The following is a 26,825-nucleotide window of genomic DNA, read 5'->3' as shown; positions in this document are numbered from 1 at the left end:
TTTGTAATAAATCTTTCAGGCTATGTATCACATGCCTATTAGCTTTGAAAAACCAAACCTGATGCAATATAGAAGAGTTAAACTCACTATACGCTTCAACCCGTAAGAGGTTGAGGAATCTCTTTTATATCAGTAGGAGAAGAACAACAGGAGCCCTCACAAAATTATAAACGACCCCTCTGTAGAGGGTGGTGGTGGGGAAAGTTGAAGACTGAGGAGGAAGAGAGGGGGGCTTGGGGCAAGAAGAATTCCAAAGAAAGGATTTAATTATGTTGGAATTAACTCTAGATCATTCAACTGGACTGAAACAAAATTAATTATAAAGCATTTGTTTTGAAGAAGCTGAGCCAGAAAAAGCACAATGCTGCCAAATAATATTTAATAATTGTATTCAAAAATTAGAAAAAGAAACCTTTGGGACTCTTAGTAGATCATTGAAACCAACTGTTCTTTTGATGAAGTATGTGTCTTTCTCAGATTAAATTACAAGGGCTGTCTCATGTTCTCATGAGATTCTGTAAACCTATATTACTTTATTTTAGTAAAAGCAAAATAAAAAGAATTAATTGGTAATCACAGACTTTCTAAGAAAGGGCAGAGTAGAGTTTTAACAAGCAGTTACTCAACTGTCTGTTCCATTGCTTTTCCCCAACCTGAGCCTCAGGTTTTCTATAGTGCTGGGAGAAACTACTTTTCTTGAACAATTTCACATTTCCTGGCCCTGCTCATGTCTTGTAAGTGATGACGTGTCTTAGAAAACAGAGCAACAGAAAGAGAATGATGGTTCTTGAGTGAGTTGGGAAAAACACAAGGAAACCTTTTCAATGTGAGAAAGGGATGTGTTTACCTTTTGCTTTGGCTTCAGCTGTGTCTAGACACGTCTTTACATGCTTAATGGTAACCAAAGAGCCTGGGGGAGAGTCATCTTGCTCACTAATGCCCAACATTAATGCCTCCTTGAGGCATTTGTTCCAAGGAAGTGCTAGGCAGTGCCACCAAAACTTCCAGAATCGGGTTTGGCAGGACCTGGTAGCATGATTATGGCTTCTCAAAAACAAAATCTTGAACGCTGCTGATTTGTACTGCCAAATGCCTCTAGCCATGGGACAGGATGTTCACACGCAACACAACTCTCCCTTGAAGCAACTTGGGTGCATATTCACTGCTAACTAATTTTAGGCAGTACTTCAGTGTTTATATTGATTTGATGGATAAAGCTTTCTGAGATGTTTTGCGTAGAGAACTCAAATGTAGTCACAAATGAGAAAAATGTGAATTGGACCAGACAGTTCTGTGTTAGATTTCAGGTGCCCCACAGCTGTGAGCCTTTTTTCTTTTCAACAGTGTTTTAGTCAAGAAGTGGAATTAATGCTGGGTTTATCTTAACATTTCTCATTTTTCTGGCTTAACATGGCTCCTTTCTTGCCCAGTTTGAGACTCCTACTGGGAGATAATTGAAGTCCCTCATGAGAGAGTTTCTGCAACAAAACTGTTTTCTTTTCAAGCTCCTTTTCTGTTTTGCCTCACTTAAAATTGATGGAGATGTGGCTAGATGTGTTGATCAAATTTTTTAAAAGGGCTATGAGCGACAAAGGTGGGCAGAATGACTGATGTGCAGTGATACCTAGTGCAGTGCTTCTTGGTAAAAAAACCAAATAAAGCTCTCAGATTTTTTAGGTTGTTAGATCTGTAATTTTTCTACAGTGTTGGGCAGGTTTTCATGTCTTACATTTCATGAAAACATTACTTGACAATATATGATGTGAATGGTATGCTGTGTGTGGAACAGCTTGGAGGATGGAAAGATTAACTTGGCACTTCAGGATTTGGGCCTCTTAATTCTCTCCTAACGTTTGTCACAGGAATTATCCTCACAGGCGCTCTTCTCCCAAGATGTTTCCTCTGTAATTTGTAGTGCCTCTTTCAGATTTTGGTGAAAGAAAAGCCAGTGCTGACTCTCCTGACTTTGGCTCTACATACAGGTGTTAAGTCTCTGTCTGAAGTTCAAATTGGGAGCTCTCCCTAAATGAAGAGGGATTTGGCAGTCTCTCATGGGCTCTGCAGCTGTCTGTCGCGATGACGTGTGATCTTAGAAACCTCATGACAATAAGGGTGAAACAAGGCGAAAAGGAGTGGAAATAAAAATTCAGAGCCGGGCTGATAATTGCTGGGGGATGCCTTTGTGTGCAAGTGCTCAGTCAGTATCCGTGGCCCTGCTCTTCCTGGACAGTTTAACCCACCTGGGAAAGGCCGCAGGTTTACTGGAGGCCTACAAGAAGCTCTCTCCCTTAATCCCATATAATTTTCTTTTTTTGTTTTTTTGGCCACAAATGTAATTTTGTGAATCAGAAAGAAATAACAGCAAAATAAAGCTGGGAGCTGCAGAATAAAATGGAGAAATATACGAAAGCATGTGGGTCATATCTTCATGCTAGGCCTTGCTTTCCAGAGGAGCAACAGTGCCCCCCTACAGGTAGGGGACCCGGGGCTCCTGACTGTGGCTTTCTGCCACAGAACAGGCAGGACAGAAGTAACATTTCAAGGATATTTAAAAAAACCCAACCCTACAACTACTTATAAAGCCTGGTCATATCCCAGCGCCGCAGAGCAGGCTTGGACACAGAGCAGATTCCAAATGGCTTCCTCCAGGAAGGACGGCTCCTGCCGCTGTGTACGCATCCTGAGTGTGCGCCTCGGGTATGTCCAAACGATCGCTACATAGCAATCAGCACAAGTAAATCTATTACTGTGGCCATTATAACGGCCATAAAGTGGCTATAGAGAGAAAGTAACACCACATCAGTGGGGTCTTGCCTTTGAACACGTTCTCAAAGATATAATTAAAACCACCAAGTGCTTATTTCAAAGCCAAAGTTCGTAAGTGATGGGTCTGGCATCATGCCTATTGCAGGAAGGCTAATTACACCATAAATTAAACTTTTTTTCTTTTTCTAACCAAACATTATGACCTTTAATAAAATTGTTTTTACAACCAGCTGTCAATAAATCATCCAGGAAAGCTGGTGAGAAATGTTCTGTGAGCACTCCACTTCTGTGAATTTCATTAGCTGCACTTTATTTGGTTTGTGAGCTATGATGGCTTTTAAATCTCAAATTAAAAGCTCCGAACCATAAAAACTAATTCAAGAACATTAGCATCTCAGTCTCTGAAAATGAGCCTCTCTAATTGCAGAAATTAGTCAAGATTGTATAACGATCAGGAGGTCATTAAAAAAAAAAGAATAGTGCATAGGCAGTGCTTGATTCCGCTACAGCAGGTCCAGAAAAGCTTTTTTTTTTTTTGAATATACCCTTAACGACAGAAAAATGGCTCCAGGTAGATTGATTTGAAAGCACTGTGAAAGCCTTTTAAACCTAGCAGTTTGATTTCTTAGACATCAGTTTTCTGGCCGTATTTATTCTCTTATGCGCATCAGGCCTTTTGAGTTTGGACACATGCAAGAAGTTATGCTGCATGCTGTACCGTTGTGTATGTAGCGGTGAAGTATGAGGTAATGTCAATAGGCTTTACTTCAGGACCTCTTTTTGTTTTGCATTCTTAAGGCTCCTGTACTACTTCATGATAATTACAAATATTTGTAGGAAATATACTATACTGCTTGATTTGTGACTTTAAGATGGACATATTTTAAAGCTAGGCATTTTTATTAGATTGGTACCAGAAAATGAAGCTGTTAACATTCTACTCCTCTGCCTCATAAAGCTCTTCTGAGTAGAAGAGTGGGGTTTATTTTTTGTTTTAGAAACATCTAGAAAGCCTTTACCTTTGAATCCAGTAGGACAAGACAGCAATCCTTATTCTCGGCTCTTTTTTGAAACTGTAGGTTTCCTCACATTTCTGTTTTCCTCTCTCTATTTTTTTGGCATGCTCATTTCAAGCCCTTCTCACTGTTCATCTGAATTTCCATAGCTCATTTGTGTGGAATATGTATCATAAAAATCAGATATACCTTACAGAGCCCTGCATAACTTCCATGAGTCCTTGTTTATATACAATTGCTGACATCTCATACACATGTCTCTATTCTGCCCTATGGTTTATATTCAGAAGGTTCCCCAGGAGTTCATTTATAATGTGTGTCCACTCCCTCTATCATATTTTGTTTCAGGGATCCTAAAATGAATATTTAATTGAAAGGTGAAGGAGAAGATGAGACTTTTTACTAGTGAATTTTAAAAATTATCTCTCTTCCTGTACTCTCCCTCTTTTATTCTTCTAGACTTTTTTCCTGTCCCCTATGTCTTGTCACAAGCATTTGTGCATTGTCTGAACCAAAGACCTTTTGGCATGAAATATGAAAAAACCATATTAAAAAGTTTTGAGTCTTTATTCACCACTGCAGGTTCCCTGGGAAACCGGTTGAGGTGCATGGGAGGCTTCAAGGCAACCACACCCCTCCTTCCCCAAGCTCTCCTGAGTCTTAATCTGAGACATTGACATCCCTGCATATTTTCCTTCTCTGGGTCTCAAATTGGGCCGTTCACTTATTTCTTGCCACACTTTTGATCACAGTTGCACATATACACATGCATCATGAAAAATAAACATTCGCATTTTCAAGCATTTTCCTGTATGGCGTGTAACTATCACCTAAATGCCTTGGCAAAAAAGTTTGAAAAACAGGACGACTCCTCCTGTCCCCCAAAATTAAATACTGAAACATAAACTCTCAAGCTTTTTGCAAGAAAAATAAATCAATTCTAAATTAATTCTAAAAGCAAGATGTAGGCTACCAATGAGAGCAAGAGAAATCAGAATGTATAAATATCAGTTACTTGAACTCCATGAAATATACACACACACACGCACGCCTGCATGCGCACACGCGCCCAATGTTAAATTTGATCTGGACTTTTTCCTTCTGGCTTCATTAATCAACTAGCCAGTTAATCTGAAATATTTCACTTCAGCTTCACAGATCTGTTTTATGTATATACATTTTTCAGCTTTTATTTTGTTTGAGGTTTTTTAATATTACATGGCTTGCCCTTCCATTATTCTCGAATGTTTAAGGTTGGGAAAAAAAGTAAATTACAGACCCCCATGGACTGATGTAACACAAGAAGGCAGATGTTTTTTCCTTTTCTCAGGTCACATATTGTTTTTAAACTGAATGCACAAAGTCCAATCAAATGTTTTAAACAGAATACCAGTTTCATATAATAGGAGGCATCTCTTTCTGCAGCCATGTTTATCATATGTGGAAGCCATAGGCACTTCAGATGAATAACTCCTATTTAGTTCCTACTAAGTACCAATTTGAATTGGTATAACTTCATCCATATGGAATATACATCATAAGTGTCAGAACTGCCTTGGTGAGCAGTATATACTTTTCAAAGTTGTCTGCATAGCGGTCTATTATTTTATCTTTGGATTTATTTATTCATTTATTTAAATAACTAACAACTGACCTTTCCAAAGGTACCAACTAAAAAATACTTTCAAACCCCATTTTTTCTGTATTGATTCAACAGGTAATCCTATGAAGTCAGTACTCTCTGCACACATTTTCACCATGCATGAAATGGAAACCTCTGGCAACTGAGAGAAGAGTGTCACTCCATATGACTCTTGCTCTGTGATATGACCTGCTTGTTAGGATTTTGTATCAAATTACTGCTTCCCCCCCCCCCCTTTTTTAATTAACTGCTTTAGCATTAGCAGGACTACTCCTTTATTAGAATGGGGTTTTTTCATTGTTTGGCTTTGTCTTGCAGCAAGACTCAGAAGTTCCTAGAAGAGACAGTAAAAAATACTGTAACTATATCAATAGAAGGCAACATCTGAGGGAGACATAATGCAAGGACTTGCCATCAGCAACATTTCTGTCCAAACTGCTATCAGAGCGTTCAAGCTTGGATTTAAGGTTTTAGCTCAGGCCTGGTACCAGGAGTAGGGAAACTGAGCACTTTTACTGAGTATGTGATTCCTGATAGCCCCAGGCTCATCACAATTGTCCAATTTTAAAGAAGTTTCCATGAGATTTTTCTAAGTTTCTGAACTGATGTCCTTTTATTGCATTTTTACCTTTGCAGGATATAAAAGATGCGTGTTAATTTTGTGGGTAAAGTTTTTACTTACTGAGTGCATACCTGCTACTTTATACATGCTCCGTTATTTGCCTTCCATTCTAAAGTGAAAGAAAGCAGTTTTTAGACTGCTAAAGAGTTCCTGGTTTGTGGGAGTGCTCAGGGAAAGCCAAGATACCAAACACCTGTTTTTCACTAAACTTGAGGATGTTGGGGTAGGTCAAGAGGGGAGCCGTGGGTTAGCTCATTCCACTGTAAAGCAATGAAAGCCATAAAATATTATGAGCAAAAAGCCACCTGTTCATGAATTAGTGCTTGCCATCTACCTTTGTGGTTTAAATTGAAAGTTCAGTATCTACACAGTCTGTTTTCCTTTTGCTCTGACTTAACCACAGCGTGTCAATTTGTACAGGGCCTTCACAATCAGCTCCATCTCAAAGCTCTGTGCAAAACACAAAAGCAGGTGCACACACGCATTCCTTCCTCTTCCAGGCACAGTGCACTAACAGTAAAGCTACTTTTCTGTAAACAAAGGATAAAAATCAGGCGAGTGTCAGAAACTAAATTCAATACCAAAGTACTAGAGAAGATTTTCAGAAAGATACATCCATCACGATGGGTGGCTGTGACAGCACTCCTTGATTTACTTCAGATGCTGTATTTTACAAATGCAAATGCTTTCCAAGTAGCAGGTCTCCTCTGGCAGCTTCGTAGTCCTCTTTTGTTGGACAGAAAAGCTGAAGGTCTCTATCTGTACTGCTGGATGTCAGCATGGAAAAGCATCAGTTTTTGTATAATTTGGTTGGGTTTGGGGAGATTGTTGGTGTTTGCTTGCTCTTTTTTTTTTTTTTTTTCTTTTTTGCCTGGCAACATATTAGTTTGTTCAGATTCAAAATGTATGTGTGAAGAAAAGGAGCTGATCTTACAGAAGAGCTACATACCTGAGGAGAGGTACTCTGTAGTCTGAAGGAGCAGGGCCTCATCATCCCATTACTACACTGACCAAAAGACAAGTGGATGAAGGCAAGAAAAGCTGCTAAAGAAAGTTTTATCATGAGATGCCTGAGGAGGTGGTAGCCCAAAGAAATCTACTCTGTCCTGCTCTAAAGGTAATGTCAGTGCAGCTGACTCTTGGGGACTAAATACCATACAGGTTTTATCCTTTGACTCTTGATCTTCCAAAAAATGCTTGCTGATACTGATCTCAATGATACCTCTGTGCCTGTTTTTGCTTGTGACACAGGGTATTAAATCTGTTGTATTTCCTCAGTTAGCATCCATAGCATTCAGTGGGCTATGAAGCATGCAGCTAGTGTGACCACGTTACGCTCCCAGAAGCAAGTCTGTTTTTTCATTAAGTCCTTGGGTTTTAAGGGATTTTGTACACCTATCTGTATGAGAGCGCTATGCTCGTGTCCCCCCCTCACATTGTCAGTGGAGAGAGAGAGAGAGAGGGGCAGCTGCCTTGAGGCAGTCATTCAGATTTCACATGGGCTGAGGCATCATTTCTGGAGATGCTTCTCTTCTCTCCACAGCAGCTTGTCCAGCAAGTGTGCAGCAAAGCTCAGGCCAGAGTCCCTTTTAATGCTGTCTTGTGAAAAAGATGCAAGCGTAAGGAGTGCCAGCCTCCTGGTCACAGCTGAGAATTGGTCACCATGGGAAGATTGGGAGTCTATGCACTAGGTCACATCAGTACAGCTTGACCTTGCCAAGTCCACTATGTCTAGCGAAGCCCTAACATCAGAGGTGCAGCTTTTGTGAGTGCTCTAAATAGGCAGCTGTCTGCCATTTCCACAGCAGATGGCACAGTCCAAAACCTCAATCTTCCCACCAGATGAGAGCATTGAAAATGCAGGTCTGTGAAGGATACAGGGATCTGCAGTGGTACCTGTGTGCTCTGGCAGAAGTTGTTGTGAATAGGCTGGTTTTTCAGCTCTACAAGAAAGTTTGCACCAACTATACAATGTGCACATGAGAGAGGAACTTTAGTAAGGAAAAAAATTTCTTTCCTTACTATGGGATCTGTTGGACTTAAGGAGTAGCTGTATGCAGCTCAGGCTTGTGGTAAGTCATCTTTACTGTTAATATATATTGGCCAAGTGGTACAAAATGCCCAGGAGAATCTTAGCTTGCTTGTGTTTCAACATGTTGATATTTTCACATTTCTCTGTGGGTTGTTTTTTGTTGTTGTTTTTTTTTTTTTTTTAAATATTGTCCAAAGCAAAATATTCCTTCAGATAATGCTATAAATTTTTGTCTAGCTCTGATTTTTCTTATTTTGTTAGTTCTAGCTTATTTAAACTCCAGGATAAAGTAAGACAATAATCAGTTTAGTTTTGCAAGCAAAGGAAACTAAAATAAATAGCTAGAAAGTCTGGAAAAATGGAAAAGAGTTGTTTCAGTCTCTGTAAGAACTACACACAGATTAACTGATGGATTTTAATGCCAGTATTTCAAAGTTAGCTTATATGACTTTTATTAGAAAAACCTTAAAATTAAAAAGAAAAAAATCACAAAAAGATTAATGAAGTGGGTATTTGATTTAGTATTTGTACAGTCTGCTATTTACCAAAAGTGAAACCTCATATTCTGCTCTGCATACTCCAAATCTACTCCCTCATTTTCTAAGTTTGTGCTGTCAACCATTTCCAAAGCTCTGTGGTAGTACCATTAATAATTCTTTTGATATTCTTTTCTCAAATAAACATAAATCATCGCGAACTTGTTTGATATTAGTATGGATGTCGTAAGTATTTCTATGGTATTCCATCACTTAACAGAAACACTCAGTTGTGGATCTGACTAAAACTAAAGCAACAGCATTGCTGTGGATGAAAATTTGAAGGAATTCTGTCTCGTGTTATGAATATGAATGCTGCTGTGTAGTCTGATGTGAAATTTGGCTGGATTGTGGCAAGTGGGACCATGAGGGAGATGAGAGACTGACTGCTGCCTCCTCGAGCTTGGAGAGGGCTCCCTCTCCAAGCATCCTAGAGATGTGGTGGGGCTCCAGGTGTCACACCTGGGGTGCAAACCCTCCCGCATACAAAGGCAAGGCCAGTGTAGCTAGTCCTGTGCTTTTTCTTGTCTGAGTACAAAGTGCTAGGCAGTGGTGACCTGGGCACTGAGACCAGACAGGCACTGCCTGCCTTTGGTCGCTCAGGTCAGTGGTGACAAAGGCATCTGCCACCCTGGAAAGGGCTGCTGGCCATGGAGCTAAGCCAATGCTGTCAGGTCTTCTGTTTCTCTTACTAAAGCTTCATGTCTCAGAGCTGAGATAGTGTATGAGCATCATGACTCGGATGCTGCCAGGACTTGGACTTTTGCTGTGAACAGGTCTGGAAGTCGAAAGAGGAGTAAGAAGGTCCTCCTCAGGTGGCTTTTCAACTGTTGTAAATTGTTGTCACTCTGTGGTAGTCCAAGGGTAATTTCCACAAAGTGAGGATTTGCCTGCTTTGTTTTTTAAGCAGAGTACCTTATTAATCTCAACTGGACTTCTGCTTAAGTTTTATAGCACAGGGCAGTGCCAGGCATGCAGCACCTAGGCAAAGGAGGAGGAGGAGCTGCTCATGCTCTGCCCTTCCAGTCCTGTATCTGAATTTACCTCCTCAGAGCAGCTTTTCTCCAGTTGTGGGGACAGGCAACATGATGGGCAAAGTAGGGCAGCACGTGTGGTATTACAGCATACTCATTACCTTTGGCCGGAGGGAAGAAGACAGGCTTGGAAAACTTAATGAAGTCAACAGGACAGGGATTTCACAATTTAAACTTTGAATTTGATTTAGTAGATGGATCTGCTAGCTGTGGTTGCTGGTCCTTGTGGTGAAAACAAAGCACTGACATATAGATGAGAAAAAGGAGGTGAAACTATGGTGTTACTTCAGTCCAGCACCAGCCATAAAGACAAAGGGGGGAAAAAAAAAGTAGCAGAGTTTCTATTTTGCCATGTTAAATGAATCATTCTAAAGTTACTGAACAGATATATTTCTCCATAGTCACAACAAAAATCAAGCCTGTACTGAAATTGCTGAGAGGTAATTTTAACTTTGCTATTGATTCATACAGTGCCTTTAAATAGAAATTTTGAGTAAACCTTTTCTTTCACATTTTGTTTTTGCTTTTTGGAGGATTAGGTATTTACATTTAGACTGGGGAAGCAGGAAGGCAGACTGGTTTATAAACTTCACATTATTGACCATTTTTTTCACACAGTAGGCTGTTATTTTGGCAGTCATTGCAAATGATTTTTTCACTGCAAAGGTATAAAATGCCAAATTCTTGACATCTAGTCAAAGCAAAGGAATATGTGAGCTTTTAATTGGGTCCAAATATTGGTCTGTATGATTATTTTATTTATGTGATTTAGGTCAATTACATCCTTTTAGAACACAAACAATAGTAATAATTTAAAATTTTCTGTTAGCCTTTTAACTGTGGTTAAATGTTTTTTTCCTAAACAGCTTCTTCTAATATCTTTAATTCGCAATATTTTTACTGATGCCAATTGCTCTGCTAACGTTTTGCAATGGATACAAACCACAGTGGTTTGTTCATTACACTAGATGCTTACAGATTTCTTTTTCTCTGTAACTGTGCTGTATGATTTTATGTGAAATTGATTCTATACAACTGTAACTAATAGGATTTTCCTGGAAACAATCAGAACATCTTGTACCAATGTTTACAATAAATATATAAGAAGAAATTGATAGCTATCTAACAGTTTCCAGGAAGACAGGAATTAATGCAAAGCCAGCCTCTGAATGTTTTTCAAAGGGAAAGATTGGGGTTTATTTTAATTGCATTGAAGCTTGTCATGTTATTTGAATTCCCTTGACATTTTTTCATACTTCAGAGCCTTTTTTTACATTGTCCATCCATCGAACATGCTGTTCTTAACGTGGTGCCTGGGAAATGTTAATTGAACAATCCTGAATTTAACCCCTCCTTCAAATATTTTGTAAAAATACAGCTGTTAATAACGTTTATTTGGCTTCAATTAAGATATGAAAAAAAATCCATTTCAGGAGGTTACTGAAAAAAAAGGTTTAGACTTAATATATGCTCCCCACATATTAAGAGCAATGGCATATGCTGTAAAGAATAAAAACCACAACACACAGACATCAGTCCTCATGGGCTAATGGAAATCTAGACCTGATTAAAAACCCATTTCAGGACTTTTTTATTGCAGGGGTGGGTTTGATAGCTGTCAGTGTACAGGAAAATAGCACATCTGGAATCTTACTGTGTACTTGTGCTGGCTGGTATAACTCAACCTGTGTGTCAGATTTTTTTTTTTTTAATAGCCAAGATTTATTTGGTTTCTATTAATTTTTTAAAAGTCTTTGGTAAGTATGCTTATTAAGTACTAAATTTTTACCCTTCACAAATTAAAAGCTATATTTTAGTAGTGAACAGTTTCCTTTTGAGAAAAGTAAGAAAGCCAGAAATACACATTAATAATGTGGAGAGTGAAGTTATTTGATTACAAATGTACCCTGGTGGGTTCTCAGGGATGACTATCTTGAAATTTGAACAATGAAAGTTGCATTTTTCTTGTGACTTTTCTATCTAGTTATGGGAAGTCTATGAGATATTAAACAAGTAGCAGACTCTGACTCACTATAATATCAAGAGTTTATTTTCCCATTAGGACAGTGTATATGCCTAGGAAATTGTAAATATAGTTTTAAAACACTCAGATTTGCTTGTAAAATATGGAACTTCAATAACAAGGAGGCTTTTTTCCTAAGCAATGTCTTGGAGAAAAATGAACAGTCAGCTACAGAACTCCAGTGTTGTTTTGGTTTCAGATCTAACCAAAATTTTAATGAAACATGTATATTTGTAATCATCCTTAAGTTAAAAGCAAGAACAGAGCTATAAAAGTCCTTTGACAGTCCCCCACATCCTTAGATTTATTGTCTAGTTAAATTTTTAATAGTGCAGTTTCAGAACTTTTCTATTTTAATTACTCCAGAGATTTGTACAGCTGAAATATTTAATATATTTTCATGCATTCAAATCATGTCTAAAATCAACAATGACCTGGATGTTGCCTGTTTTGGATGGTCCTAAAAATCTCCAAAGATTGAACTATGCATATGAGTTAATAATGTTTGGGCTGATTTATTCAACAGTGTCATTTTAGCCCTGTTCTACTTGGAAAAACCACAATATTTTAAAGTTCTTGCAGGTTTGAATTACCAGGTGAAACTGTAAGCTGTCAATGGAAAAAGAGCCAAAAGGGGATAAATTCTAATCACATTCTATTATCTTCACAATGGCAATGTTCTTGAAACAAATTATATAGTATTTATTAGATTTATATACTTCATAGGTGGACACACATTTAAATGTCATTCCAGTGTTAAAATGACTAGTTATAAAAGTCATAACAAAAGACCTCTAGAGTGTCACTACAAAGTGCCCAGAAAAGTTCGGTTAATTCATTTGGCTGAGATGGAGAGAAAGAAAAGTACTCCTTTCTGGGGCAGAGTCACCCTTTGGAAAAATCACTCATCATCTTGACATAGCAGAGTGTCCACCAATTTTATCTGGACCAAAATCAAATACTTGCACATGAGATATTAGGGAATTTTGTGTGATACCATAATACTTGCCCCCAACTATGCCAGTCTCTTCAGTTTCTTAAAGGCTTTAGAGCAGAGTGCAGTAGTGACTTCTCAGATAATTGTTTAAATTTTACAAAATGTGCCACGTGTGCTTCCCAAAACCTTAGGAAGTATTATGCATGAGAAGTAAACTGTATTTGTCAAAATAAATTGGCAAAGCATATGTCACAAAGCAATAGCCTGTCTTTTGGTTTTCTTATTAAGCAAAAAATTTCAGAAAGCCTTTGATTTTAGAATGCTGTGATTCATCGGTGGTCAGTGAGAGATATTCTGGCCATTTATTGTTTTCTGAGGAGTTGAACAATCCTGGCTTTTACTTTTAACCCGGGCTCTTGCACTGGATTCTGACCTTCTTTTGCTGATTAGTCTTAAGAGGTGTAAAGCTAGAAGCAGAAGATGTTGATAAACAAAGTCTCCTTTACCAAACAAGATTCCCCACATGTCCACATTTTAACCCTCTGATCAAACTGAAAAAAGTATGAAGTTACTGACAGGTTTGTTGGCTTGCAAGAACAGGAGGCTGCAGTTAGAAATTATTGGGAGGTACTGTATTTTCATCTTGTGTAACATGGGACTTCTCTATTTGATTTTTGGCAAGTAACAACAATTTGTAGTATGGTTTTGCATTGCTTTGTTGCAAAGGGTCAACCCAGAGTCAGTGCTTCCTTTTTTAACCTCAAAATAAGCTGACACTAAAATAGGCTGTACACAGTAGGAGGTGTGCTCCACAGGACTTTCTAGAGGCATGGATCCATGTTAATGGACCAAGGATTGTGTTTTTGGGAGGTGCTCCCCGTCAAAACACTGCTGGTCTAATGTTGGGTGTGTTGGACTGTTGTGCTTCTCTGGGCAAGAGCAGCTACTTCAAAATGAGACAGTTTTGCTTCAGAGACAGTGAGTAGCTGTCATCAGCGCAGCCCTGCTAGGCTTATGAGATGTAGGTCTGCAATACCTGGACCAAGAGAGTAGGTGCTGGTGCAGGATGGGTGATCTGTGCTCAGTAATCTGGTGGGAAACATGGAGTCACGCTGCTCTTGTGCAACACCAGGCTCCCAAGTGTCATGCACAGAGCCTCTCTACTCCACAGGTGATTTTGGTAGAAACCTCATGCCAGGTGTGACCTTTACGACTGGTGAATGCCACTCAGTGGACTGCTGGTCACTAATAGATCAGAACTGGGTTGCCTTTAGTCATGTTACAATTCTGTGGTGAATGAGATCAAGCCATTTGCCATTGCTTTTGGATGCTTGCAGAGATGTGGCAGTGCTTGGATGAGCAAAGTACTATTAAAGGTATGAAAATATCTCCACAGGACTGCACATTTTGTGTAGATTTCTGGGCTTCAAGAGAGAGGACAGATCTTAACGATGACCTCCTAGACATTTCTGCCAGCCATTCTCACAGCAAGTTTATAGAGCTGAATTCAACCAAACTTTATTTTTTTAGAAAGACATTTGGTTTTCCTATTAAGTTTTCAAGTGACAGGGAATACATTATGTCCTCAGGTAGACTATTTTAGTGCTAATTTACCTCCCTAGTAAAAATGCACATTATTTTTAGTCTGATTTTGTCTGCTCTAGCCTTTGAACTTTTTCATATCCCTGTCTACAAGCTTAAAGTAGACTTGATGATTTATAAGATGGGAAATATTTTTGGCATGGATGAACGTATAAACTAAGATCAAGTCAAGCATTCAAATTACCTTGGATAAGTTTGAATCTCTACCATCATTCAGGAAAAGACAGGTTTTCCAGCCACAGACCCATCCCTCTAACCCTTTTCTGAACTGTTCCCAGTTTCTGAACATCCCTTTTAAGTAAACGTCGTCTAGAGAGCTCAAGCTCGGAGGTGCAGCAAACCTTGTCTGGTGCTCTTTTAGGATTCATTGTAATTTACCTTGTGATCCTAAGATGTCACAGAGTACAAAATAATTTTCCTTTAAAAAATTGCAAGCTTTATAAACCTTACAGAGCTCTCTTTCAGGACGGTAATTCTCATCATTACAGCTGTCACACCATATTTACTGCTGTCGCTGTTTTCTGTTAAAATGATGAAGCAAAGCAATGTCTGCAATTGTTAACGTCATCCTGGGTACAAAACGTCTCATGTTTCCTAGCAGACCCTAAAATAGAGAGAAGTAAACTGAGGAGGAAAGCTTTGGCAACCCTGAAAACCAAGAGCAGAAACTTGCTGCCTAATGACAGCAAAATGAGAGACGACATGAGGATGACAAATGGGAGTTGGTGTGGGGCACACCTCAAGACACAACTACGGAAAGTTCTTGGGTGGGGTGGGATTTTCCTGCGTCCCAACATGGAAAGTTTGGGTGCAAGGGCCAAAACTGGCAGGGCCTGCTTGGCGAGATACAGTTGAAAGAAGGAACACATTCAACCCCTTCTTGGATGGACCAGGGTTTCTGCTTCTGAAAATGACGTAAGTCCCACAATGGTCATGTCTGTCATCCTAGTAGCTCTGCCACAACCTAGTAGAAATAAGGCATTGGCCCATTGGTGTCAACTCTGATCATGTTTGAAAGATTTTATTTATTTTTTTTTAGCATTCGCAGTACTACTATTGTACATCTTTATTAAAATCTATATTCTGTAGAAAATTCTTCACATTTGTTCTTCATGGGGAAAGATTTTTTTTTTTGTCTACTTGGAGCAAGGAAACTTTCCAGCCATGGACCTTAGAAGACTGAGGAAACAAGAGTTGGTGCAAAATGCCTTGGGGGTTTTAACCCAACTTGAACTGCAGGTCTCTGTGGGTAAAGAATATTGCTTCATGAATGGACCATATCTGGCAAGGAGGTCTAGCAACGCTGTTGAACAAGACAGTAAAAGCAACGCCTCCTGTGCCTGTCAGATTTGAGGACACTGAACTTTAGCTCTAGTTAAAGATAATTTTTATAATTTAATATTTTGTCCTCTGTGGTTGCTAGTCCTGGTCACTTCTTTCTTCAGCTTGTTTTCCCTTTGCTGACTTCATTACTTCCTCAAACCCCACCCATCTTTGACTTTCCCAGGTCTTCACACTCAGCTATACCTACAGCTGGAAGTATGGGTGTAAATGCCAGTAGAAAAGGATGAGTGAATTCAAAATGGCTTTTTTATGATTTTGTTGCTACTATAATATAGCAAAAAACCAACCACACACACACGCACACACACACACAAAAAAAAAAAAAAAAAAAAAGAGAGAGATGCCCCATCTAAACTAAACTCAATTTAACAAATGTGCTGGTGAGAATGTTCTGTGCTTGTAAGGAAATGCACACACTTCCTGCCAGAAGGGGTAATTATACAAATGCCTCTAATAAGCCATAGAGTTTGTTTCATTGATTAGAGATTTGAAAGCTAAAACAAATGATAGACTTTCTTGCAGAAAATATTGTTTTGTGACATTTGAAACTGGAAAATATTATCCCTAGTTTATAAGCGGGGAAACCAAGTGCAGAGATGGTTATGTGATTTGCCAAAAATTTCAGAAAGAGTGCGGAAGAGTACTTAAGTGTGACAACACTTCCAAGGAGAAATGATACCTCTGGTGTATGCAGAGTTAGCTTAGCTCCTCATTGCCTAGCGGAGTCCTACACTTCTGCGTGTTGTGGCTGTGAAAAAACACCTAATCAAAATGGTAGCATTTTTTGTGTGTTCACTTTTCATAGGTGCAAATGAAAACACCAGATGGAAAACAAAATTTAGTTGATTGTGGATATTTTAATAGCTATATCAATATCAAGCATTCTTTTTCTTTACTCCATTCACATTCAACAAGGACATAGATCTACTACTACTTTCCTTAATGGAAAGGGTCACTGGAAAAGTTCAAATGATGGTGCTTTTCTAACCAATCTAAGAGAATTAACTGCACTAAAATGTTTCCTGGCTTGTGTTACCACAAAAATTGTAAAAACAGTTTTACAAGCTGTTGTGCTTTAGTGCAAAGCAAACACATTAAAAACATTTAATGAGCATTGCTTCTTGCATCTTCCTGTTAATTTATTTAATTTAGTCCTATAAAAGAATCAAGACCTGTTTGTTTGGAACAGCTTAAGATGTTTATTAATAGTTGTTGGTCATGTTGTAATGTGAGCCTAGATACGAGCTCACAGTGGTAACAGTTCTACAATATCAAGAGAAGTAAACTTTGCATTTGCTTAAACACGTAGGAAATAAACTAACTACGACACAGTAGAATGCAGTTAGTTTTGTCTGCCTGATCATAAACTGGAATTTGATATTTCAGTGCTGTGCATCCTCAGACTCTGAGCCTAAGGGACCTCACACCTCCACAGTGCCTTTCAAAGTCTGTTTGGAAGCCCCCACGTGAGCTACGGAGAGGTGCCCCTGCTCCTGCAAAAGGGGCAGCACCACATGGTGGGAAGTGCCACGTCAGACCAGAAGGTTCAAAGGCCCTCTTAGGAAAACAACCCAGAACTGTAAGGGGATGGCACAGACGACCTCAGAGATCATCTCCCTTTTCATTTCCAGGGCTAGCTGGTTCAGGGCAGTGCTGGTTCCAATTACAGCTCAAGCACAGCTGCAAAATTCCAATGGCACCCACATCTTAGGCACAGCTTTACTGCCTCTCTTCCTGTATCACCAGGCTGATATGCAGTATATGCAACTGATTTGGCAGATATATAGATTCAAGAATAACTTGGCATCGTCTGTATGTATTATTGGCAATTTTTCAAACCTTTCCATTCGTGTGGATCTCAAAGCTGGTCTCGCTTCATTTGTAAATGCAGTTACTTGCCTAAGTCATGCATGATGCCCTGTAATAAAGTTATTTCTCCAGTCAGCTCAGACGTGTTGGACAACTTTGCCCTGGAACTAATTATGCTTCCTGACATCCACTGAGGAGTGACTCATAATTTGCATATGCTCGCCTTGTATCATAATTCTTGAACTGTCAATTGAACTCATTCTGTAGAGTCACATTGTACAGTAACGTGGTTTTTCATAAGTCATGTAAATTGTTTTATCAACCGTAGTTTCTTTGTGTCAGAATCTTCGACTGTGTTGGTTTTTTTATACAAATGAAATCCAAAGACTCAGTAGGTATGGCTTTATGAATAATGCTGAAAGTTTTCTACCATGGGGACTTAAAAATAACTAAAAGGAACACTGTATGGTATGTTTTGAAATTCTGCTTTAGTGGAGGACAAAAATGATGAAATAAGAGAGAAAAAAACCGGTTAGCGGTGAGAGAAATGTGAAGAAGAGTTATGAAAGGGACAGGGGAAGCACTTTCTTTCCTCTTAGCTCCTGCACAAGGCTTGCACCCAGTTCTACACACTACAGTGAGTTACTTTTGGTATATTGGTGAATCAAAAAAAAAAAAAAAAGGTGATGCATAAATTGATAAATTGTAGGCTGGCTTTCTGTGTGGTGCCAGTTTCACCACTGTTATCTCTTCTTCACTGTCCTCAGCATCATTGATGTCAGCCAGTATTTACTTTGTTAATTCTGCTTTCTTCTGTTATGAATGACCAGGCTGGGTCCAGATCAGGCTGGAATATCAGGTAGAAGCAGGACACGTGAAACTAAGTTTAGTCATGACACAATACTTTCTGGTAGCCTAGATTTACTAGGAAAAAAAATGCTGTCCCTACAGTGAGGTTAAATAGGTCTCCAGGTGATATTGCTGGAGCAATAACACACCCTCTAATTCACTGAGTGCAGCTTGTGGTACAAATATGATGTGCCAGCTGGATAGGATCCTGCTAGGAATGACTATAAACTTTTTTATTAAACATGATTCGGCTTGTCTTTACTTCCCTCTCCCCTTTGCTAGTTCTCTGAATTGCAATGTCTATCTTCTTTTTTATACAGTAGGAAAAATAACCCAGATGAAAGTTTTCATTCTTTGCCTTATGAACCTCTTTCCTCAGACCCCCTAAAGGGAAATTGTGCCTGGAAAGTTTGGACAGTTCCTTTATTTTCCTTAATACTTGCAAACACTAAACCACCACCGCAGAAGAGATATTTGTATTGCCATACACTGCTTGGTGATTTTTTTTTCCTTTATGACTTTTCCCTGTCTCTTTCCTCTGTCTTCAAGGGCACAGCTTGTGGAAATATGTCACATTTCTGTGGTGCAGCAGAGTGGGAGGCAGCAAATCTGGATCTTATTACCAGTTTGGCCATAGTCTTCCTGTGTGAACATGGGTAAGTTATTTATTTCTGCACTGATAATATGGCAATGTTAATCACTTCATGGGGCAAAGGTGGCCGATCTGTAACAAGCTTGAAGTGTTTAAGCAGTTAAGATGAGACTCCTAAAGCAGGGCTCTGTCTTGTGTTTGGCTAGCACAGAGACTTCTGGGCGATCTGAACCTCCTCTATGGCACAAAGCAAGTGGCTACAGCTGCTAATGCTGATACCACTCAGATGCCCTAGGATTCAGCTGCAAGGCAGCCCAGACCTGCTCTTCAGCAGGTTCTCTGGTGAGTCATCCCCATGCCCCATCCTGTTGAGATTTTGGTATGAAACATGGAGGATTAGCAAGGTTGGCTATCTTTGTTATGTGAGAATAAACTGAATTCGAAATACGCTGAGGTCTGGTGAGAGGAATATCAGAACCACAGCAAAGAGAGCTGGGAGAGAGCAGATGGTCCACTCCCTGCCAGATGCAAGTAAATTCCTGCATGTCCTTTTAAGCCATTCTTTTAAAAGTGCCAGTGATGCACCAAGCTGGTACCAAAATGCAATACTAGACTTAATTCATATTATAATGTACCTTTCAGCCACCTTCTTGTTCCCCAAAATAAACAAACTGCATGGGTTAAGGAGTGCATTCCTCCCCACATGTGTCAAAAATCTCTGGCTCACTCTGTCTCTGATCCTATAAATTATGCAGTGTGTTCATCTTGGATGCATACTGCCTTATTTTCCCACTTAATGCATAGCTTGGCAGTGTTAGAAGGGACATATTTTTCCTCCCTTTCCTTCTTTTTGTCTTTCTGTTGAGCATTTTATTTAACTGGGACTGTAAAATGAAGGCATTGTCAGTCTGGCACAACGCTTCATGCTTTATTTGATCACTGGCACCACTTATACCATAGCGTAAAGGTAGTTTAAAAGACATGGTAATCCACTCCTTTGAGTAGTTCATCTGTATGGAGTATGTAAGAAAGCAACCCACACTTGGGACTGACAGGGATTAAGAATAGGTCTGGCAACACTTCACGTTCTTCCTCTAGAAACTGGACCAAGAGACTGAGCAACCTCCAGGCTCACAGACAGCAGCTGTGCCTTTGGCTTGGATTTGCACGCCATGCAAAGCCAGTAACACACCCTAGGAAAAAGGAAGAGGTGGGAAAGTTCCCTCTTGGTAATCAAGCTATTCCCCAGTCGCTTCTGGTTTAGATGCCCATCCAGCAAAGGCTCCTCTGCTGACTTTATATGTTTAAATAGTTCCACTGAGGCAGGTGTGACTTTAAGGTGCTGGCCAATAAATCTTTAAAATCATGGCTGAAGATTCACTGACTTCCAGGACTGGGTCTTTGCTGACAATCTATGGATCATTTAGAAAAAATGTGTCTTCTCAAAGCAATCAAGATACTAGGAGGAAGCCATGATATGTAAAATGGATGTTTCCCCACATTGTTTAAAATTAAAGATCAAGAGTCGCATCTTATTACAGTTTCCCGCTGCTAAATCTTCCTTCACGAGAAAAAACCTCACAGAGTACATTTGACCAACTTCTCAACAAACAAAATTGGAACAACCTGTTTTGCTAAATTGTGCTAATAAACACTTGCTTAGAATCTTTAATTTCTTAATTTTGTCATGCTCCTTGTTAATTATGTGAATAAGAAAATTACACAATATTTGGTTTTTTAAATGAAGCCTTATCCATTTTGTGGCCCTACTTGTGAGTTCTAATCTCGCTCACCTGCAGATGTCTCCCTTAATGCTAAGCTACACTGACAACTGAAGTTTTTTTGAAGGTGCAGGGATGTATGAACAAGTTCAAAGGTCTTAAAATTGCATTAGTTGGTAGGGTGTAACTGGTTTACCAGAGTTACCAAAACAATACTTAACTTCTGTACAAACACAACATACAAATACATTCACCTTGTTCTTCAGAGTAGAACCGAATTAGCTTCCAGAATTTAGCTATGCTTGATATCTGCACGTAACACGAGGTGGTCTGGAAAAAGCTTGCCAGGGCTTTTTTGTCTTCTCTTCATCGATCTACCAGGAACTGCAAATTGAAGGGAGCAATATAATCTGAATATGGGGGTAAGTGATGTGAGTTTAAAGGAAAAATCATGGTAATGAAGGTGTTTGCCTTCTGCTGAAAATCACCTTAACTCCTTACACAGGACTTCTGCTTTTGTGACCAGCTTTGTAGGTTTTCATAGTTGGAAACATGATATTGTCTGTGGCCTTCATGGACGAGAGAGTGAGTACGACATGCTCGCATTCTATCGATTTTCCAGATTTGAGAATGCTAATATTTTTCATATGCAATCAGACTGGTGTTTACATTATTTGGGGATTTGAAGTCTGTTTTGATGCTTTATGAAGTCTGACATTGCTTGAATAAACAAATTCTTAATAATTGATTAAAAAGCATAGTTGTACCACTTAATCTGTCTGTGCAGAGAGAGGCATTTTTCCTCTGGGACAGGAATAACCCAGCATTTAGTTAATCAAGTTTTAAAAGCTGTGAATTTAAGCTCTTTGGGATATATACATTACCAATTGCAGGAAGTTGGGAAATAAAAGGAACTTTTCAAATAAAAAGATGTCAATTTAATAGCAAAGGAGCTGGAAACAGATGTTTCACGCAAAGCATAAGAGTTGTGTCATTCCTTTAGGTTTTCAAAGTCACTTCTTGTCAGATGCATTGGTTAAGAGAGAAAATTAATGAGCTGTGTTAAGTTTTATTACACAATCTTCTGATGTGGGAAAGCTTCCCTCCAGGAACAGCTCTGTGCATGGCTTAACTGATTTAGGCATGCCTGCTGCAGTATTCTCCAGAATGTGTTGGAGATCAAAGTAGGGGGAGTTATTCAGGTTTTATGGCAAGGTAATTAAAAAAATATGGGGATTATTACATATAAATCATACTTGCATAAATTTGCTGGCAAAATAAAATCAAATAAACACGTTTAAAAAATGAGATCAGGAAAACATTCAGCCAGATTTTTTGCCATTACAGATGCAAAGCTGTACCCTGAAGTCTACACAGTTGACTTCTTTTTCCACTGCAGAGTATTTGGCCCAGTTCCATTTTAGTGGTGTTTTCATTTACTTAAAAAAAGAAAGAGGAAAAAAAAAAAAAGACATACTGAGCTCTCCTATGTTGTGACAATGTGAGGATGGGCACTTTGCACCAGGTACAACAGATGGAGAGGTGGTCCCAGGGAGAGCAGTGGCAAGACTTCCCTTGGTATCTGAGGTGATTTCATCTGAAAGTTTATTCTCCCAGAAGTAGACTGGTGAGTATTTGTTTTTTCATTGCAAATGTTGATATTATATAAAACAAGACACAAGAGCAGATTCTGTTCTCCCTGCTATTGTTTCAGTGCAGACTGTAAGCGAAGAGTAGGTTTGGACCAACAGCTTCTGGAAAAGGGGGTAAAAAAAGCCCTAGAAAACTGCAAAGACTTTCTGTTCTCAGGTATACAGGACTTCTGAGGGGAGTGTATACAAGCTCAGGAAAGATTGTAGCTCATCCTTTCTAGCCACATATGGGAGAAATGGACGCATACACTATGCTCCAAATAAATGCTCAGAAATCCCAGTCTAGAAAGAGGGAGAGATGATCTAGTTGTAAATGTTGAAATCCTGATCGTGAAATGAAGAAAACATTTCTCTCTGGGTGGGAGAGAAATGAAGAGTATTGTGAAACTTCTGTTTAATCAGAGGAGAGCTTCCACATTTCTGTCACACAAATATGCAGAAAGGATAAGCTTATAGCTTCATCTGTCCTGAATGCAGTGATACCATATGATGACAGAACACACATGCACATGCCTGTATAAACATACACACAGTCGTAGCCAAAATGTATAACACTGTCAGGACTGAGCTTTCTCTCTCTAAGGATGTGCATATGCCCTCTTTGGTCTAATTGGGTTTATGACTCTACATATGCATGTATATGCAAGAGATATAAAATACAACTACAGTAGCTTTTGATGTGAAATAACATTTATTTTCTTGTACCAACTACAGGTCCCTGAGAGAGTACACGTAAAGTTCACCCTGGAAGCTACACAGTTGAAGCACTAGCAACAGAATAAGCAGAACACGCTTGGCTGTCATTTTACCAATCTCTACTACAGTCCTAACACACATGAAAGAGGGGTTACTGACTGGCAACTCCATGCAGATGAAACAGTACAGTCTGGACAATGCAAACCTACGTGAAGTATCAGGTGAAAATTCCCCTGTGCTTTGCTCTTCTGGATGATGAAATAATTTCCTGAGGGAACTGGGGAAACCACCCCATGATGTCAAATTGTTTAAAGGTACTTGACTGTGAAATATTGTCCATCTTAACCTTGTCTCAGTGTTTGGCATGGCAGGTCTCTTCCAGTTCTAACCTTTTTCAGAGAATCAATAGATGCTGCATCTAATAATGATAATGAGTATGTATTAAAGATATGTTATCTGAAGCTGGAAGTTGAAGGCTGGACTGAAAGTTTTGCCAAACTTAGCTGTATTTGCACACTCCCTGGATATGCACTGGCTGTTAATCACATACGCATAATCTTGAAGACAAGGACCAGAAAACTCATTGAGGTTTTGAAACAACAATAATGCAAAGCCCATTGAAAGATCTAATATAAAATCTGAACAGTAAAGGATTCTGTGATGTATCTGGTTCTTGTTTGATGTACTTCTACTGCCACAGTTAATATACTGTTTGCAGTGCACACATAAAGCAGATACACCCAGATTCCTCTCTGAAAGAGTTAAATTATTTTATAGTCATGTATGCTATCTTTACTGATTGTTTTTTCCCCCACAATCTCTGTAGGCTGTATTTAGTTTATGTAAGTTCTTCTTAACAGCTTTCAACAAGATTTGCTGTAATATAATGGCAGAGGTAGATGGTTATAAAGAAGACTGTAAAGATTCTTCTAAGAAATTTCTAAGCATGAGGGGAGTCCCTCTTTCTTGGTAATTACCAAAGTCTATGATAAAAATAATCTTCAAATTAGGTATTTGGAGACATACTTTTCTATTCTTAGGTCCTAATGATTGTGTGTTTCACTACAGCAGAATAAAAATCACCCTCTTGCAAAACATCAAAGCCTTCAAAATATTTAAGCTCCCAAGTAGAATTGAAGTAGCATCTAAGTTTTCCTAAAGGCTGGTGCCAGCCCTTCAGACATAAGGTTCCATTTCAGCCTTAATTCTTTTGTATGCTTGAAAACATCAGTGACCTGAAAGTTTTCTTGGTTTTGCTGCAGACATGCTGCACACCAGTGTGAGCATTTTCTGCAAGATCTGCAGAAAGACAGGAACATATAAAGCGTATTATACAGGCTGTCACGTCTGGCCAAGGTCAGTCTGACCCACGTATTCATAGAATCATAGAATCATAGAATGGTTTGGGTTGGAAGGGACCTCAAAGATCATCTAGTTCCAACCCCACTGCGGCAGGCAGGGACACCCTCCACTAGACCACGTTGCCCAAAGCCTCATCCAACCTGGTCTTAAACACTTCCAGGGACGGGGCATCCACAACCTCTCTGGGCAACCTGTTCCAGTGCTTCACCACTCTAACAGTAAAGAATTTCTTTCTAACATCTAATCTAAATCGACCCTCCTTCAGCTTAAACCCATTACCCCTTGTCCTGTCACTACACTCCCTCATAAACAGTCCCTCACCAGCTTTCCTGTAGGCCCCTTCAGGTACTGGTAAGCAGCAATTAGATTTCCCCAGAGCCACTTTTTCTCCAGGCTGAACAATCCCAACTCTCTCAGCCTGTCCTCATAGGAGAGGTGCTCCAGCCCTCCGATCAGATTCGTGGCCCTCCCCTGGAGTCTCTCCAACAGCTCCATGTCTCTCCTGTACTGGGGCCCCCAGAGCTGGACGCAGTACTCCAGGTGGGGTCTCACAAGAGCAGAGTAGAGGGGCAGGATCACCTCCCTCGACCTGCTGGTCATGCATTTTTTGATGCAGCCCAGGACACGGTTAGCTTTCCTGGCTGTAATTCAGGATGCTTAGAGCAATAGCCCCTAATATTTAAGTCCTTGTGTCCAGTAGGAAGCTGATAACTTTTACGGGCTTATTTGTGGCTCTTGGTTGCTGCAAGCCTCAGGAACAACTTTGCTGAGAAGTTCATTTGTGTTTGGGTTGGTTGGTGCATATGTGCTCCTCAGTTGCATCCTAAAGTGCTTTGTTTCATAACTAGTGTGCTGATACTGGTCCCAGTGATACTGCTGCTGGCCATTTCTCCCCTTCCTGGTTCTATTGCTGGCTTTCTGCTACACTGTGGGGAAAAAAGAGGCAGTATATTGGGGACATCCTCCATCAAACTCTGCTTTGCTAGAGGGACTGAGGAGGGGCCAGGGGAGAATATGGAGTGGCAATCTGTTGACAATTTGTGTCTTTGCCTCTCCAGTGCTTCCTGGAAGGAAGATGCTGAGTCTCAGCACAGAGTATGAGTTCCTTACTACTCTATGCCGCTCTGTGCTTGCTTTTCCAGGCAAAGTGGAGCACTCCAGGACCATGCAGCAACCCCTGATGGTCAGCGTGCTGTAGACGGTCTGCTGCTCTCCTTCAGCAGGGAGCCCTGGGAGCTGCAGGCCAGGAGCTAGTGGTGGCCTTGGCATTAAGCTCCTGAGATGCCTGCATGCTGGCGGAGCCCTGGCAGATATGAGCACAGAGCCTTCTTCCCAAAATCAACACGAACCCTTGCTGCAGTTGTCTTAAGGTCAAGGGCTGGACAAACCTGACTCTAAGCAGTTAGCTACTTAACATCCTTGTTTCACCCTTTGTAAAATGGCATCATCACTGGTAAATGCCTTGAAATTCTCATCTAGAAGCTGCTTTACAAATTGGAACATTATTTTCATTAGGTTACTGTGAACCTAGAAAAAAAATTTACCCTGGACTTTTTCTCATATGTGTTTACACCTAGAAGGCAGTCTACATTGGCCCGTATCTAGACAGACTCATGGGCACAGTGTTTCTCAAGGCATAAATCATTTTAGAGGCTCACTAGGTTTATTTCAGACAGTTCCATCTTCTCTATTTAGAACAGTCTGTCTTATCAGCCTAATTGCAGCAGTTAAACCATTTGAGGCCAGAATTTTTTGTTTGTGTGCCAACATTAGTGTCAGCAGGAGAATGATCACTGGTGGTGACGCTAACTATCAAATATGTAATTGCTCTCCAGTAACAGTAACTAAGAGCTTTAAACAGGAAACAAAACTCTATAAAAACTGCTTATTCTGATTCTAAAAGGATCAGATAAAATGAGGAACCTTCTCTGAACTGTTGGGATGATTTTGTGATGAGCTGCATGGCTTGGGCAATCTGATTATGAGCCATCTGCATCTCACACCTCCTTGAAGGCCAGATTTGCTCTTTGCCACTTTTTTCTTTGGGGTTGCACCATCTTTTGCTTTCAGGTGTCTACACTGACGAGATTTTGATAGCTCCTTGTACAAAGCAGTGCAATTTAATGCGTTTGCCTAACTAGACCTGTATTAGTTTATGTGAAACAAGAGCATGCCTTTCTGACAAAGATCTCTCTAATCCATTGAGTACATCGTATAAATGTTTATTGATTTTTCTTTATGAGTGCAATGATTTGGTAATTATCGTTAAATCATTTCTCTTCTGAGTGTGCAGTGTTCAGTGTATGGTTTTATTGATAAAATAATGGCATACGCTTATGTAACAGCAGTGTGTTCCTGTACAAGATCTTCCTCATTTATAAATCGGATGCACCATGAATTCAAGCGTGGCATCAGTTAAGCTGACATGCACCGAGAACATTGCTGGCCCAGTTCTGGTACAAGTGTCCAAACAGGTATGTAACACTCTACATTGAGATGTTTAATACAAATTCAATTACATCAGAAAACCTGCTGTAAGAGAAGAAAACCTTTTTACATTTTTTAGCAAATATTGCCAAAGGTGAGTGTT

The 26,825-nt window shown here is 39.7% G+C and overlaps 1 long non-coding RNA gene across 1 annotated transcript in view; it reads left to right on the top strand.

Annotated features, from left to right (window-relative positions):
• The window catches only part of LOC142601092 (uncharacterized), a 123,083-nt gene extending 96,529 nt beyond the window's left edge, over positions 1 to 26,554 (top strand). Inside the window, exons 9-12 of the long non-coding RNA XR_012834694.1 lie at positions 6,933 to 7,163; positions 18,762 to 18,868; positions 22,892 to 23,187; positions 25,378 to 26,554. This is a non-coding gene — a long non-coding RNA (uncharacterized LOC142601092). The remainder of the gene's footprint in view (positions 1 to 6,932; positions 7,164 to 18,761; positions 18,869 to 22,891; positions 23,188 to 25,377) is intronic.
• The last annotated feature ends 271 nt before the right edge of the window (positions 26,555 to 26,825 follow it).

Source organism: Balearica regulorum, chromosome 3 (genome assembly GCF_011004875.1).
Source record: "Balearica regulorum gibbericeps isolate bBalReg1 chromosome 3, bBalReg1.pri, whole genome shotgun sequence".
Taxonomy (NCBI): domain Eukaryota; kingdom Metazoa; phylum Chordata; class Aves; order Gruiformes; family Gruidae; genus Balearica; species Balearica regulorum.
The sequence above is the reverse complement of the archived record's forward strand: the minus strand, read 5'-3'. Positions and strand labels throughout refer to the sequence as shown.